Source organism: Lepisma saccharinum, chromosome 4, assembly GCF_977018435.1.
Source record: "Lepisma saccharinum chromosome 4, izLepSacc3.1, whole genome shotgun sequence".
NCBI lineage: Eukaryota > Metazoa > Arthropoda > Insecta > Zygentoma > Lepismatidae > Lepisma > Lepisma saccharinum.
This window is the reverse complement of record NC_139232.1, coordinates 26,978,126-26,992,456: the sequence shown is the minus strand read 5'-3', so window position 1 is coordinate 26,992,456 and position 14,331 is coordinate 26,978,126. Positions and strand designations below refer to the sequence as shown.

Here is a 14,331-nt window from a genome sequence, read left to right as displayed (position 1 = left end):
AATTTACTTTTATATTTAATAACATTATAAATATTAATCATATAGGCTCTTTCTTGTCAGTTGCTTGGTAGAAAATTTGAAAAGTTTCATGCACATACATAATATATATGTATAGTTTGTGTATGTCTGTGTAGACCACAATCTTCTTCCCCCCCCCAAAAAAAATCAATCTTCAATGATTTCGCGCCCTGGTAGGGTATGTAGCTGCCTGGCAAAGTCCTCATTCCGTAAATTCACGAACTGCATGAAATCAGAAAAAGACATATATTCCCCCCTCGTTTTGAGAAAACCTGTTTCACAACCCACCCCTGTCCTTTCTGTGGTGAAGGACACTCCAGTGGGACAATGAATCTCCCCCCCCTATTTACTGCGAGCAGCAAAAGAAGACGGCCGCGCCATCTACTGGCCACCGATGGAAATGCAATTTCAAAGCGCAGCGAGGTTTAAATGTGGGGTAATCCTCTACTCCTTAACTCCTCTATGATTCTATTCTATCCACCAGTCTGATGCACTCTGGTGAATTCTGGAAAGCGCGATAACAATGTCTCGGCAACACTGTGGTATGCGCATTGCCCTAATGAAGTAAAGCACTGCTATGCCATAGATAGTTTTAGTGACATAGGAATCTATTGTTGTTTACATTCTAAGGTATTCTACGGATTAGGGAAACTAAACTGAAATAATTCAAAAGAAGAAAGTTGTGACCTTGATTCACATATATTATTGACTTGGTAATGAACTCCTTACGTAAATGGTGTATTCTTCACTAATCCAGGTAACAGAACATTTGAAGTTTTATCGCAGCATGTGAAGATATTTCGTATTTTAAATAACGACTATTGGTAAATTGAAGTAGCTAAATTACAACGTAAGAAGGGTCAGTAATAAAGAAATTTTATTTCTCAGTCCTTTCACATGTGTATGTTTTAACTCTCTTTAATTTGCAAAACGCCGATAACGTGACAATAGAACGATGATCGAAAGGGCAAGGGAGTAAATAATCACTTTACAGTAGTTTCTCTTGATGTTTTCATTACTGAAAATTGTCGGGTACTACTTTACTATACCTGAGACACCTGGGAATCATTTCTTTCGCACTTTTTTACATTGCTAACGTACTATTCTGCATTCCGGAACACTTATTTAGGTGAAATAATTGAATTTGTTAGGAAAGTAATGTATATTTCTTACATTTACGAGTACTTACTGTTCTTGTTTATTTCCACGCACAACATGGCGATAGCTTACCGTTGATCGTTCCTTGAGCCAGAAAAACCATTGACGTTAGCCCAAAAATTCACGATAGCCCCACAAACCATCACAGGGACGAGGTATGCCTACTAGGTTAGGTTAGGCCTGTTAGGTTTGGTTCCATTAGCACTCCTTTCGTTCAATTTAGCATATACGGACAATACGAGAGCGTATTGTGCTCTCATGCAGGAAGCAAATGGCGGCAGCAGCAATAGCGCGTCGGAAATAGATTTTCGTACAAAACCACATGCATTCGCATTAAAATGAATCAAAATTACATTCCCAAACATCAACAACGCTACAGAAAATGATTTGCGTAAGTACTTTCTCCTGTAAATTTGAAGAAATCTGTCTCAGGTATAGTAAAGTGTTACCATCTCCAGAATACTAAGACTTCAAAAAAAGGTACATTGAGAATTATGTTTAAATTACCTTACAGGACTACTTGCAAATAAATTTTGGTAACACTTCCGTATAGCGGAAACTGATTTCTTACTTTTTACATAAGATAGTACTTACGCAAATCATTTTCTTTAGCGTTGTTGAAGTTCGGGAATGTAGTTTTGATGTATTTTGGTAACAGTCTCATACATCGGAGACACACTTCAATTTTACACAAGAAACTACGGGGTAAATATGCGATATCGCCAGGATGGATTTCTTCAAATTTACAGAAGAAAGTACTTACTGAAATGAGTTTCTTTAGCATTCTGGACGTTCTTGGAGGTATTTTCTTTCACGGGAAACTAAAAACTTCGTATTTGAATGCTGCCGAACAAGAATTAATCACTTTTTACGTAAGATACTTGCATTGCCTGCCATATTATGTGCGTGCAGGTGGCGAGAGCGTCGAAAGTCACACGGTCTCGTCAGTGTTTCCAAACGTGCATTTTTTACGAGAATTTTTTTTTTAACTATGCTTACCTAACCCAACCTAACCTAACCTTGCCAGAAATGGTTTTTGGGGCTATCATGAATTGTTTTTCGGGGCTATCCGTCAGTGGTTTGTGATGACATAATGAACATGAAAGTAGGTATTTTTTGGTTAAGAAGGTTGAAACACTGCATACCCATGGCGTGATGATCCATGACGAGTACATGCCATATTGTCTGTTACCCAAGCGGAACAAGGAAGACAAATAATCACTCGTAATATGAAAAGTTGACACTATCTTATGGAAAAAGACATAACTTCACCTTAAAGAATGTTTCACAATGCAGAAAAGGTAAGTACCAGTGGTAAAATGAAGGAAATAAATGAGTTAAAGGTGTCCGGGCGTTATCGCATATTTACTGAAACTACTTACGGAAATGAGTTTCTCCAAGGTTTACAAGGTTTGTCGAGGTATTTTCTTTCATCGTGGAATATATTTGACCTGGAAATCATGTATTTTTCAAGAGAAATATCTCACTGACGCACAATTGCCATTGCTTTCATTTGCTTGCCCTACGACAACCGGATGCTGCGTACGTTTGTTGACGTAAGCCACTGTCAGTGTTTCAAACCCCCCCTTTTTTTTACTATGCTTGCCTAACGTAAACAAACCTAACCTTATTGGAGATTGTTCGTTGGGCTATCGGTCAGCTACTGTGCATAATGGTTCGTGGGGCTATCTGTGAATGGTTTGTGGGGCTATCTGTGTATGGTTCGTGGGGCTATACGTCAGCTACCCATGCATGATGTATAATTTCCACCGGTGACGAACACGATAGTAAGTATTTTTCGGTGAAGAAGGTTGAAACACTGCATACTCACAACATGAGTCAAGATGTGCCCCCCCATATTGTGTGTTCCGGAAGCAAAGAAAGGAATAAAAAATGCACTCAGAATGTGAAAAATTGCATTTGTTTTCGTGTAAAAAGCATAATGGCACCTTGAACTATGTTCCGCAATACACAATTGGTAAATACGAACCATGCGAAACACAAAATATGTGATTTTAATGTGTCTCCGATCTATGAAACTGGTACCAAAATTTTAATACTCGTGAAAAGTATTTCTTCAATTTTACATGAGAAATTACTTACCAAAATAAGTTTCTGTATACTTTACGAAGGTCTCGGAAGTGTTTTTTTCCCCTTGCTGAATTTATTTTCCCGGTAAATCATGTATTTTTCAACATTAATGTCTCTCAGATGCAGGAAACCTGTTCCCTAGATGTCCTTCTACTATGTGAACCAAATGTTGCATGCGTTTGATGATGTTACAACCGGTCAGTGTTTCCAACCAAGTTGTTTGAATTTTTTCAAATTCAAATTCAAATTCAAATTCTTTATTTACGTGGGCGAGGTTCAGCCTGAGGCTGTTCTGCCACCTAACCCGTGTCATCGATTACATTTAAATTTACATTTCTTATACATATGTTATTACAGTATTAATACAGTGTACAAGAAACTGTATGATTTAGTTACAAAATCTATTGATAAAATAATTGTAATAAATGTATGAATAAAATGATACAAAAATTGTGAAAAGACAACTACATAAAAATAAAATAAAATGAATGAAAAATAAGTAAAAATAAAAACATGTAGACAAAATACATAACATAAACATACAAGTTACATCATAGCCAACTGTGTGACAGTTAAATAACAATTTTAACTATGTTTGCCTTACCTAACCTAACCTTGCTGTGCATGGTTCGTGGGGCTATTTATGAATGGGTTGTGGGGCTCTCCGTGCATGGTTCGTGGGGTTTTTTGAACCTGGAAAAAAAAATACAAAATCAGTAACACAAAAGTAGGTATTTTTCGGTGAAGAAGGTTGCAACACTGCATAACCACTGATCATCGACAACACTAGTCATGTAATGCAAGCGAAAACAAACAAATAAGAATTACTCTATATGTAGAAAATTGAGATTATTTGCGTTAAAAAAAATGAAATGGCACCTACAAGAACCCTTAGCAATGCAGAATACGTAAGTACCAATGTGAAAAAGAAGAAAATAAAGGAATTTCAGACGTTTCGCGGATGCTAAAATTTTAATATAATATGTCCCCATGAATGAAATTCTATGTAGTAATATAGGCTATCTTTTGTGTATGAAAAATTTTATGTAATATTTTCAGGACATAAGGCTATCATATTCTTAACAACCATATATCGTAAACTATTTGTAGACAAAACTCTCAATACTCCACTTGTTACCCTTGACTTTTTCCATGCCTATGTATCATAGGTTTACAGTAATAAATATTATTATTATTATGTAAACCGTGAATGATGATTGAAGTTTTGCCACAGTTGTTATTAGGTGGAACAGTAATCGTGACAATGTTTTCACAGTTAAATATAGTGATGTAAATAGTGCAAGAATATTGTGGTTTATTGAATTGGTACTTATCTGATAAGGCCCGAACACCTGTCACTCGTTTATTTCCTTAATTTTAGCATTGATACTTACCTATTCTTCATCGCGGAAGATTCTTTAAGGTGAAGTTTTCCCCTTTTCCATAAAATAGTGTCAACTTTTCATATTACGAGTCATTATTTGTCTTCCTTGTTATGCTTGGGTAATAGACAATATGGCATGCACTCGTCATGGATCGTTGCGCGTCGTGCTTGTGTTTTGTCGATTTGGAGTGGGTATGCAGTGTTCCAACCTTCATAACCGAAAAATACCTACTTTTGTGTTCATTATGTCATCATAAACCATTGATGGATAGCCCCAAAAACCATTCACGATAGGCCCACGGACCATTTCTGGCAAGGTTAGGTTAGGTAAGCATAGTTAAGAAAAATAAAAAATTCTTGTTAAAAAAAGGCACGTTAGGAAACACTGCCAAGACTGCAATGACTTTCGAGGCTCTCGCCACCTGCACGTACATAATGGAAACAACGGTCTAATGTTACAGAAGATGCAAGTTCCTTACGTAACAACTGATTATTTATTGTTCTGCAGCATTCTATGGTGAAGTTTTTAGTTTCTGGAAAGAAAATACCTCGAAAAACCTCGACGATGATACAGAAAGTGATTTCAGTAAGTAGTTTCTCCTGTAAATTTGAAGAAATCCGTTCGGGCGATATCAGATAGTTACCATTGAATTAACTCCAAAAATGTTGGCCCAAGCTCCGATTGTTTAATTCTGAACTAATTGTGGTACACACAATTTTTTTTCTCCCTTGTTTAAATTTCTATTTATGTCTGTTTACATACATTTTATGTGCTTAGTGATTAATCAATGTGTGTTTTCTGGAGGACTTGCAGATGGAGATGCATAGATGCTCGCATAAGTTACCTTTTAAATCATAATTTCTCCCGTAAATAATACTTATGGGCATTCCAGCATTGTGTATGTTGACATTCATACATATAAGGTTCTAGATATGCAATTGGGTTGAAATATTCATAGTGAAGTGATTTCATAGAATGATGAACTACTTTGTGATGTCTTCTAACAAATAAAAAAAGCATGTGTATGATAACATAGCCCTAATGCGTGAGCAGCTATTAATTTTTGATGGTGAAATATGCAAATTATATCCATTCACAAACATTTTAATCTTAATGCAATTAAAATCAGTAATTTCTGAATTGATTAATTTTGTTATTTACATGGAGACGGCCCACTTTCTGTAGAATGCTCCTTTAGTGTGTCTTGCTCAAAGCTTCAAACTTACTTTCACAATCGTTTCCAGTAAAAACACTTTCTAATACTCCTCTGAGACTCGCGAAAATCATTAAACATTCCGAACTGTCCTAAAGGTCTTTTAATGAAAACTTCTTCATCCTCAAGTGAAGAACTTCAAGACCTAGTATCCCTTAGTAATTCTTGTAAATTGTGGGTATTACTTGTTGCAGTTACACCTTGAAATATATAGGAGCACATTTGTATTTATTTTTTCTGAGCACACTTCAACACTTCTCATTGAGCTTTTTTTCTAACCATGTAAGATTTCTAACAATGCTTTCTGTACAGATTAACAACACATCAAGAGTGCCTGCTATATAAAAATGCTTTTGAAAATAGTAAAATTGATTGTAAAGTTCATTGGACATTTAGTTTTAAAGTATGAAAAAGAGATTACCCCTTTTATGCCCAAATGTTTCTGGTGTTAAAATTTGGATATTTTTACAAACAATTTGTTAAATTTCACAAGAATTTATAACCAAAGGTGGTCCAAATATGGTATGGTGTGAAACCGAACGAAGTTATTGTTCGATACAAAGAAGTTCTCATAGTATTTATAGAAACTTTCAAAGCGTAGACACCCATTTCCAATATCCATATCAACATTAATCTCCGAACCTTGTACTGCTGCAAGTAAGTAGGTAGTCAATAAGTGACAATGTAGGACATAATTTTCTGAAGAAAGTGAATGATATCAACCGGTGTGGAGACAATGCTTTTTTATAATATGTAACTTATTCTTGTCCTTCATAATTGTATTTATTTAGTATATAGCCATTTTGTACCCTTCAAAGTATACAAGGAAGATCTCCTTACCTAAAATTTAAAAAAAGGAGTGTATAAAGGTCCTTAAGAATCAAGATTGTAAAGAGACCTCCTCGGGACATACACAACACATCAAAACTTCCTCAGATGCAGTGTAAAAGTCCTGCAATTTTCAAAAAGCTAAAAAATATTTGTTGAAACACTGTCATCATCTTGGAACATTGATTATAAGGAGTTGGGAAGATGAAAAGTTTGTCTAAGTATTGAGTCATTCCATGTCAAGTGGCCTAAATTCAGATGCAAATTTGAAAAATTAAAATTATGTAGAAATTTGTAATAATGTGACCAAATTAGGCTTTATGGGAGAAATTCATCTGTAATTAAAGTTATCTGGTTTGAACGGCCATGGCATACAGTATATGTCCTATTCACACATCTATTTGTGCCGATATATCCCTTGGTTAAGAACAATTTTTATTTTTTAAAATTTGTAATAGTATTGTTTCATGAGAGAATGATAAGGACAACAATTGAAGATATTATTTAGAGTATTCAAATTAAAAAAATAAAATTTAAATTTGATGATAAATAACTGAGATATAAAGAGTTATAAAAATATGATTTCTGCTACTTTTAATTCAATATAGTGGCAAACCATCGTGTCCATTCATCATATCACCACTCATCCCCATCTTCACAAATTTGCCAAAAAAAGTGGCACAAAAGCGAAGTAAATTATAGCAAAGCAAAGCTAACAATGATCAAAGGTTCAGATTTATTGGGGGGAGGTTTAAGGATAGATGACTCAACAACTATTTGAGCAGCAGGATACCATTTAAACAGCTTTACGACAAGCACATGGCCCATAAATTGGAGAAACGACAGCCTCTCTAAGCAGTTTGTTCAGTAGTTACAGCACTCTAAAGTTTTGGGTGAATTCATCGTAACCAGTGGCATAGCAAGGGGTGGGTGACTGCCCAGGGCCTCGCTTCCCGTGGACTTGATACGAAAAATATAATAAATAGAAGTGAGAAAATAAATGTGGAAAATGCTAATTTTTGTGGGCAATAAAATTAAAATATTCTGCTTTTATCTGGTTTTAAATTTTAGATAAAATTATTCAAAGTTGCAGACTGTAGACTTCTGGAGCCTGACAATCCATACAATCCATTCATATATGCAAGGACGAAATCAAAATTTTTTGCACAATTTGAAAAATCGTCAATGTTATTTTCATTGGTGTTTATATCTTCACATTGTAATAATTCAAAGTTTGAGGGGGGAACATGGCCCCTCGCCTGGATATGGCCCTGTCGTAAAGCGTAAGATTTCAGCTTCTGGAAACAGACAATAATACTTTTAGGGTGAGCGAAATTATTAAATATCATTTTCGACAGAAATTTATTGTTTTTTAAATATGATATATTGCTAACGTATCCGTGAAGTTTTTGTTTCGATTCACATTGAGATTTCAAATTTGAAGAATGGATGGGTGCCTTGCATTCTAATCTGGCCCAGGGCCTCGTTGCTACGTCACTGATCGTAACATTCATATTTGTCGTGGCATGGAAAATGTTACCTTCACAGGAGCAGCCCTGGTGCTGTTTACTTGTATTAACACTAGAACGACGGATTTTTCGAACTACCTAGAACGATGGCAGCGGTCATTTTGACCGCTATATAAGAATAACACATACGTTCAATTTAGAGGGAAAACATCATACTCAGAACCTAGGTGACTCCGCAACGTATCTGTAAAGAAATTTCAAGGTAATATATAGTAATATAATTTATTGAAATTTTTGTACACATTTTTTTTGAAAGCAAAATTTTTAATATACAGTCCTTGACAGACACGTTCCAATGTTGGGCTTGATGCTTAAACACAAATGATTCTTACCACCATAAAGAAAATGGAGCATATTTTTTTAAAAAAAAACAAAAAAAAAACTGCTTGCATCACGTATTCCACTTATTCTACCCACTTTTTACAATAAAAGTTTTTGATGCTCGGTCCTTGGCATTTCCCACAGGTGGGATTGTTGCACGACGAACACAAATCTTGAGTTTTGTTGAAGCAGGATGAGCACTGACGACTTTTGCTACTAGTTGTTGTTTTCCTTCCGCAGGGATGAACTGCGGAATGCTGCTTTATTGCACAGTGCAGAGATCTCAGTTCGTTCACAAGGTTCAAAATATAGCACCGTTTTGAAAAATCCGAAGAATTACATGCACAAAATAAAATCCAGGTGTTTATAGCCGCGCGATTCAGAATGTAATAGAATATTACACCTTCTTCATTCCACTCGTGTTGTGTACAGTCTGCTCATTTGGTGGAGAACATCCATCCCGCACTTCGTACAATTGTAAAATTTCACAGTTTCTGGAAGCTTCTTTGCGTCGCCTGCAATTTCAACATTTTTGTGCAGGGTACTCAAGACGCTGACATTCTTTTTCGGCTTGCATCGGTAGACAGTTAGTTTTTTCGTCGTTCACGAGCACCATTGACGAAAAGCATTCTTGAGTCGTATCTTCGCAAATCGGCGGAAGTTCTGTAGGATTTGGTCGCATTGTGCCAACAATCGATGTCTTTTTGGCACTCAGGGTGTCTGCAAGTTTCTGCAATGTAAAAGAAAATTGTCTGTTGTGACATTTCTCCCCTTTGAAAGGAACGGATCCATGAGTTTACTTCTGTCTCTTTCTTCATCCTTTCCCAGATACATGAAACTATTCAGGAAGTATTTGGTCTCAAGATCCACAGCCTGCCAGAATATAAATCCAAATTTATCTGGTTTATTCGCCATATATTGGATGAACTTGCAACTTGATTTGCATGGCAGAAGTTGTTCATCAATTGTGATGTTTTCACCTACTGTGAAACAGAGTTGCGCATTATCAACGAAAACCAACCATAGCTCAGAAGCAAGGGCGAATTTGTCGTTGATAAGCAGAGTCGAATGTGTTGTTTATTGGTCAAATCGCAGGAACCAAAGAATTTCCTTGAACAGGTTGCGCAACATCGTTTCGTGAATTAGGGAGTGTACGGGACAGAATTTTTTGAGTCGGGATGGGAAAAATTCGCAATTTCCCGACTAAGTCGTGAAATGTTCGAATTTTCCCGAAGCTCTGGAAATCTTGAATTCTACACGTCATTTTCACATTAAGTTATTATTTTTGCATTTCTGGTACAAAAACTAACAATTTGCGATAAGTTCCAGACATTTACAATGCAGAAAACTTCTAGAATTAACGATTTTTTAAAATAACCATTCAGTATTTCCCGACTGCTCAGGATCCTGAAAAGTCTGGAAGTCATTTCCCGAAGTCGCGACTTTTTGGGATCCAGCACACCCCTAGTGAATATTGTAGCTCCCCACTGTTTTGACCACATGTCATTCACGTCTAACAAAGAAGCACACATGTCTCCTCTTGCGTAGAGTGACCAAACATCCTCTTTTATCCGGACATGTCCTCCTTTTTAGGTGTCTGTCCGGGCGGATTTTTTAGAAATCGGTAAATGTCCTCCTTTTTTAGAATGAGTATAGCATCGGCCGTAGCAAATGTTCTGCATAGAGAATACATCCACACATAATGATATTCATATAACTTGGGGTGCGATAAATATTAGAGCAATGCTCACCTAGCATCTGGGAGCTGAACATGATCACTAGAGCCCGGAAGTTCAGGCATTTATTTTCGTTAAAATAGGCAGGCAAAAAGGCATTTATAATGTGGAAAATAGGCACTAAAAATGAAAAAAAGGCAAAATAAACCGAAAAAATGGCACATTTGGAAGTCGCTTACTTTTATATATAATATCTGGCAACATGTTAAAATCTACATTGGGAAGAGCATTTCAATTTTCTCCGTCTTGATTGCACATAACTACAAGGCGTTTTTTTAAGTTCTCAACATTCATTGATAGTCGTCTGTCAGAGAGAATGTTTTTCATAATAGAAAATGATCTTTCTACTTCGACAGAAGTTATTGGAGCATACATAAAACGAGCTAATGTAGCTGGACTCATTTTGGTAACAGCATTTTCATCTTTTAGAATATCACAAATTGTTTTCAATCGTTTCAAGTCCTTATTTGCACTCACTACCCGTTTGCACTTTTCCGCAACAGCTGACCCCTTTTCTCCTGGCACTTCCATCATCTGCTGCATAGATTCCTCGAAGATTTTCATGGATGCTACAAGAGTCTCACCTCTTTTTTCTAGCTTTGTAATTGTCTCTGGCAATGCACCATAATGTGCAAAAATAAACGACAGTTCATTCTTCAGTTCTGAATAGCACAGGAGTTTTTCACTTCACGAATTGAAGCTGCTTCATTTTCTGGATGAGCATCGATCACCTCACTGATTTTTTCAAGGGTGTTAGCATAATATGTAGCTGCTGATATCCAGGTTCCCCATCTTGTCAAGACTGGTTGCGGAGGAAAACTAAGCTCAGGCGCAACTTCCTGAAATTTTCGGGTTCGAGAGGGAGATTTCAGAAATATCTTCTTTGTGTTCGAAATCAACCTCTCCACTTCAGCAGTCAATCGTGCACAAGGAAATGTTAACCGAAAGGCAATATCCTAACTCAGCATGAAATACTTTTTTCTCACACTTTTCTCCTTCAGCAATGTTGAAACATGCGTGAGTTCAATATTACTTAAATAAGGCGAAAATTATTCACGTAATAAACGGAAGAAAAATAAATGCCAACATTTTTTTAAACAAAATGGTCAAATTTCATTGAAAAAGGCATTATAATTAAAAATAGGCAGTGGGGTCCCAAATAGGCAAAATGAAAAGGCTTCTAAAACATTTGAAACAACATAAAAAACGTATATCCGGAAAATTTTTATCAATATATGCAGTAAATAAAAAGAGGCACAGGGTGTTAGCATAATATATAGCTGCTGATATCCAGGTTCCCCTTCTTGTCCCCATTTTGCCAATCTTCCGGGCTCTAATGATCACTTTCCCGACTGAGTCATTCGTAGGGGTGTGCGCGATCCAGAAAAGTCGGTACCGAAATCGGTGAAAAAAAAAATCCCATCCTGATCCTGACTTCCGATCCCGAGCAGTTCGGAACTTTCAAATGGTCGTTTTATAAAGTGGTTAATTCTTGATGTTTTCTGCATTGTAAGTGTGTTGACACTTCTCCGAAATTGTTGGCTTTTATTTCGGAAAAGCAAAAAAAGAGAAATGACGTAAAATTTGCGATTTCCACGGCGTCGGGAATTTTCTTTATAATTTCCCGGCTTGGTTGGGAAATTGCGGATTTCACCCGTCCCGAACGTCAGATTTTTAAAAATTTCCCCATTCCGACCAAAAAAAGTTCTGTCCCGCACACCCCTAGTCTTTAGTGCGTATTATTATTCTAACTCATTGCTTCGCAATCTGAGATTTGTGAAACACATGTAATTTGAGCAGTTCCTTTTTGATTGACTGGTACGTATGGTTTATTTTAATTCGCTTTTCTGCCACATTTGGTTAATCGCGAAGATGAGGATGAGCGATGATACGACGATTTTGATGAAGGGACACTCACAAAGAACATCCATGCCCAGGCAGGGATTCGAACCCGGGACCTCTAGCGTTGTGGCACGGTGTGCTAACTACTCCGCCACAGAGGTTGGCCAGTTCATTTTCGAGTCATACATACGTGATACAGAAACGCGTATTGACAATTTTGATTATTAAGTCATATTTACTTTTATGAAATAACGAAGCGAATATGCATCAATGATCTTGCAAGAAAATATCAAGCTTTTAAAGGATGGAAGAAACTAATATGAGGTAAAGTGTAAGGTGGCTGTCACTTTACCCTGCTGTTGAAAGTGTGCTAGAATGTCCGTGGCATTAAAATCATATTTTTGACCCAATCTAAACTACCTAAAATTTAAATTCGGTTTTTGGAAATAAGTTAAAGCGAAGCTTACTTGTTACATTTGCATTCACTTGTGGTGATATTGCATTCTAATATCCAAGATTGTAGAAACTCTTCCACAACCCAACCACTAGACTATCCCTTCTACAACGCTCCTTGCTTTACCGGCTCCCAGAAATCTACAACAAACTTCCCCTGAATGTAGATATTTTCCTTCCAGAACGTAATTTTTGTATATTACTGACCAGGAACATGTAAATCTATCCCATCTTGTTGTTTATATCTTTTATTATTTTTTGTTTCTACGTTATGTTGTTTCAGTATAAAATGGCCAAATAAGACTATCTGAAACTCTGAGTAAATAAATTCTGTGCTTCAAACTATAGATATTCTTAGTTACGATTGTCATGTGTTTTAAATGATAATTAGGAGATTGCTTTCGTTGCTTAAAGGTAAGAGGAAATTGTTTAAAAAATCATCAGAATGACAGAATTATATGTGATCAAAGTCTTGGTACGGTTTTCTTTTATATTGATTAAATTATGAGTAATGGCAAATGAGTTGCCATTTTTGCGGTGTCCTCTTTTCTATGTGCTTCAAATTATAGATATTCTTAGTTATGATTGTCATGTGTTAAATGATAATTAGGAGATTGCTTTCGTTGCTAAGAGGAAATTGTTTAAAAAATCATCAGAATGGCAGAATTATATGTGAGCAAAGTCTTGGTATGGTTTTCTTTTATATTGATTAAATTATGAGTAATGACAAATGAGTTGCCATTTTTACAGTGTCCTCTTTTCTATGACTTTGTCCTCCTTTTCACCGTGCTCTGTCCTCTTTCTTACATGTATGTGTCTGGTCACCATACTCTTGCGTACACCAACGCAATAAACGCATAAAGTTCTAATGAAACACTCCATGAATCAGATTTCAATTGGCGATGAGCTTCTTCTGTAGTGCACTTTTCAACATGGATTCTGAAAACAAGAAACGCCACAATGAAGCCTCGTTCCCTCCAATATTTCTGTTTGCATAGGAAGTAGGGCCGCCCTTTTCCTTCAACACGTTTTGTGAACTAAATCTCCCAGAAGAACTGCCTTGATCCAGTATTTTCCACTTGGTTCCATCACGGGCACAAAGATTTGCTGAAATAGTGTCATTACGTTGATTTCGAGTTGCATCGGAAGTATCGGTGCCGACAAAGGCTGTTTCTTCGGAGGAGCTGACGCTGTTTTCTGCAACTTCATTCTCACGTGGAACCACAAAATCTGCATCACTCTCACTTCCACCATCACTCGAATTTTCGTCAAATTCTTGTAAATGTGCTATACATTCATCAACAGTTAGAAACTTCTAACAAGACATCGTATCTAAATTGTATGCGGGGAGTTGGGTCCCACCATTCTCACAACAACTTCTGGGTATGAGACGTGCAGTAATGTTGGAAGGATGATGCAACATTACGTGTTTTACAGACGGCAGTCATGTTGCATCATAATGTAAAATCTATATGGTTGTCATTTTGACTGCTGCAGTCATTCTAGGTAGATCGTTGATTTTCTCACAAATTATAAAACTTGCAAAAATTATCATTTGGAATTTAAATAACCTAAAAAAGTCGAAAAGTTACAATGGACTGATGTTAACCGTTTGAGTGAAATTAGTTTTCAAACAAGCAGTGCTTTCAAAATGATCACTCCTGTCGTTCTAGTGTTAAAGCCTGACAGAATAGTGTGGAAATTAATTTTAAAATTGTCTGGAAGCCTTAGGAAAAGTCATGGAATTTTTTTACCAA

The 14,331-nt window shown here is 36.4% G+C and overlaps 1 protein-coding gene across 1 annotated transcript in view; it reads left to right on the top strand.

Moving 5' to 3' along the window:
* Positions 1–572: 572 nt before the first annotated feature.
* Positions 573–14,331, top strand: part of LOC145986398 (uncharacterized) — a 41,251-nt gene continuing 27,492 nt past the window's right edge. Inside the window, exon 1 of the mRNA XM_083120367.1 lies at positions 573–775. The gene's annotated coding sequence lies outside the window, so the exon portion shown is untranslated. The remainder of the gene's footprint in view (positions 776–14,331) is intronic.